We start from the raw sequence: 3,821 nt of genomic DNA on the forward strand, positions 1-3,821 counted from the left end.
CCCCCCACCCCATCCTGGGGAACCTTCTCGATGGCGCATACTCCTCTCCCCCACCCCCATCATGTCTCACCCCCTGCCCTACCCCCCACACCCACTTGTATCTGTGACAACCCCCCCCTCCTCAGGGGGGTTACCAGGCCACCTGGGACAGATGGCAGCAGTGCCAAGAGGCCAAGCTGCAGACCTGAGGGAGGTGATGGTCGAGGGTGATGCTGCAAAGGGACAAGTGTGTTCTGCCCACAAAAAGCAAGTGCCCCCTCCCAACTTCCCCCATCTCTGCCACCCCCATCTCCTGGTTGCCTCAGCCCTGCCTCCCCCCTGGTGCCTGGGGGAGCAGCCTGGCCCACAGCCCCTTGCGTGCTGCCCCCGGCCTGGGGGTCAGCAGCTCACTCACCCGGTGTGTGTGTGTGTCTGCTGCTGTTGCTGTGGGGCAGAGGCACCCCTTGTGGGATGGCTTTAAGCCACCAGAGCTGGTGCATTGGCAGGTGGCACTGTGGGTGCACATGGAGTTGAGCTTGGTGACAGACTCACTGCTGTGCAGGAGCAGGGAGAGCACATCCCCCCCCCCCCGTGCCAGCCAAGGACTTGCCTCTGTTGGGGAGAGGGATGGCAAAACCTGAAGCACTTGGACAAGATCCTCTGATGTGGAACTGGGGCTGAGAAGGGGGGGAACTGGCGTCAGCCTCATCTCTCCTCCCTGGCAGTGGCATGTGGGGTGTTGACAAGAGGTGCCCAACTGCACAGGCCTGTTACCACTGTTAGAGTGTTAGGGGATAGGCCTTGTCTCCTCTGGGAGAAGACAAAAACCACCTCTCACCTAAACAAGTGTTTCATGCTGTCATTTTAGTCTCTAGATTATTTTTACTGTTAACCAAAAAGCTGTAAATTAACTCCAGGACCGTGTATATTTTGGCACTGTTGTAGCTCAGGATGGGGTTCAGGTTGGAGCTGGCTCAGGGAGACTAACTCATCCTCCTCGCCCTGCGGTGGCGGTGGGGACACTGGTCAGGAGTGGAGAATTGCTGCTTTGTGGTGGTGGCTCTGGGTATGGAGTCTGTGACTTTCTACTGAAAGCGCTTGTCTGTGAGCACAAACTACTCATGAAATGACACTAGAGTTTTACTTTCCTTTATTCGGTGGGTTTGTAAATAAACTGCATCTTGGGAGAGCGCTGGGCTTTGCTTTTGTATTTTTTTTGTCAGGGCCAGGACTAGATTTCTCAATTTCTGCCATGTGATAATTATGGCACCATTTCTGCCCTGGCTCGGGCTAGCAGCAAGCTGAGGGCTCTGCTCAGCCTGCACTGGCACCGTGGGGGCTCCTCACCAGCCTTGCCTCAGAGCAGAACCCAGGGTGGGTGCAGGCAGCAGTGGCAGCCCAGCCTTGCTTCACTGCCACCAGCCCTCCCTGAGGCTCAGCTCTGCAGCAGAGACCCTGACAAGCAAGAAACACTCAAACTGAAAGGATGTGGGGAGAGGGGTGCAGAAAACAGGACTGGGGGTGGGAGACAAGTGTGGTCTGCACATTAACAAGCTGCTCCAGAAAAAAAGCAGGTGTAGTCTCTGCTGCAAAGTGGGACAGTGTCAGGGCACAGGCCCCAGAAGAACCATGTTCAGAGAAGCCCAAGCTCATGGAAGGGTGAAAGTTGCACTGTATTTACTGATGTGGAAATGAGTGCCTTCAAAGCAATTCCAGTTTGTTGTCTGGCTCAGGAAGGCTGCACTGTGACCTTATCACTGTAACAGCTAGGGGTCCAGACCAGCCTACAGGGCTGGGGGAGGCTGTAAAAGCTACCATGCTTCTCCTACCATAAGACCTAGGTCTGGTTGCAGGGTAGGTAATTTCCATGCATAGAAGGAATCTCCCTGCAGCTGAGAAAGGATGAGGCATGGCCACCCAAGCTTCTTTTTTTTTCAGGTTTCAGAAAGACCCAGAGGATCACCCACTCTTAGCTGGGAAAGTCAAAGTGACATCCCCCCCCCCCCCAAACCCCCCCCACCACCACTGGTAAAGTTTCCATTAGGATGTTCCCAATTTATTCTGTAATCTCAGTAGGGGATTTTTTTTTCCCACCCCCTCCTTTTGGGGAGTGCTGAGGAAGGAATTCTCCTGTGTTAATATATGATGTGGCAGGGGCACAAATTCAATTCAGCTGTGATCATCTTCTACCTGCTTTTATACCTGGGGTGAACGTGGCCATTGCCTCTGCCAGTAATGCAGTTTGGTGCCTTCTGGGTTAGGCTCCTTTCAGTAATTTGCATCATTTTCCATTCCAGCTGGTAAAATTACCCCCGTTTCCCCATCCATTTCCTTGGGAATGCATTGTTAATCTGAAACCTGAGGACTGTAAATGATTGAAATTGTGTAACCAGAGTCTTTGCATGGCTGCTGCTTCTGTAGCATTTAACTGAGAAATGCATTTGAAGTGGTTTGTAACTGACTTTGCTAATGGTGAGCTCCCCAATCCCATTTCCATCTCTTTTTTTTCCTCCTCCTGCTAGAAATCTTGTACAGCATTGATTTTTTTTTTTTTTTTTTTTTTTTTTTTTCAAATATTTGTAACTGAAAAAATAATTCGATTTAAAGATCCATTCTCTCCCCTGTTGTCACTTTTATCCTTTTCCAGTTGAATACTTGCTCTGGATCCGATGCCCCAACACCATCCATCGCCGATGGTGCCGATCACCCCTTGCTGTTTGCTGCATAGTGGAAGGGAGAGTGCGTGCTAGTCAAATACACATTACAAACAAGTAGTGGTTACAGCAGAAAGATTCAGGATTACATTCAAGGTAGAGGCAGAACAACAGACTTTGTTTGTTTGTTTTTCCCAACAGGTGCAAAAAATGTACATCCAGGGGGTACCTCTTCTGACAAAGAACTATTGAACTATTATTCAAACAAATAATAGTAAAAAAGCAGAGAACTGGGCTGGCCTGCTCTGGGCACGGCTTGGGGGAAAATACACTATTTTCTGGGATGAGGCACCATCTTCCCCACTGCCCCCAGGCACAGGGTTATCACTTGCTCTCCTGGCAGAAGCCCTTTGTGCACAGGGGCTCTGGCAGGTTTGCTGGGGAGGTGAGGAGCCTCAGGAGGTGAGGCTCATGGTTCTGTATTGTCTGGGCTCCAGGAGTGCCAATTTCAAGTATGCTGAGCAAATGTAATTAAATTTCTTCAGTTTCACAAATTACAGTGGGTGGGTAGAGGTGAAAGGGAGCAGCTGTGAGCTCAGCCTTTCACCATCAACTCCAGAAGGGCTAAATCAGTAACAGGCATTGGCATCTCTCTGCCACCAGAGTGGGGTGCCTGGCCCAGTGCGAGGAACCATGGCTGGGCCAGGCTGGGATTTAAGCAGAGTGCTCCCACCTTCCTCTAGGAGCTCATTGCACTTCAATGATTTCATTCTTTATTTACCGTTTGCAGCCTTGTAATTATTTGTACAAACGACAACACACAGCTGGTTATCTGGGTGGAGGAGAGGGGCGGGGCTGGTGCTCACCGTGGGCTAAAATAAGCTCATTTTGCTTGAGTTTGACAAACAGGCAGCCTCACTTTGTGGGTTGTTTGGTTGGTTTTTTTTCCATAGTATTTGAAAGATCGTCTTCTCCCCTACATACTTTCCTTTTAAGAAACCACTTGCCTCCCTTACCCACCTGGTCCCACGGCTGGGCAGCGGCACTGAGGGGTGGGGAGGTGGGGGGCTGCTGAGGGCTCTGTGAGGTGCTTGCAGATGCCCTCGCTCCTCCCAGTACACTCGGCACAACCCCCAAAAGGGAGCAGGGCTGCACCAGGAGGGAAGTGCAGGAGGGCGTGGGGGGGGG

This window comes from Chaetura pelagica, unplaced genomic scaffold (genome assembly GCF_000747805.2).
Source record: "Chaetura pelagica isolate M959 unplaced genomic scaffold, ChaPel_1.0 scaffold414, whole genome shotgun sequence".
Lineage (NCBI taxonomy): Eukaryota > Metazoa > Chordata > Aves > Apodiformes > Apodidae > Chaetura > Chaetura pelagica.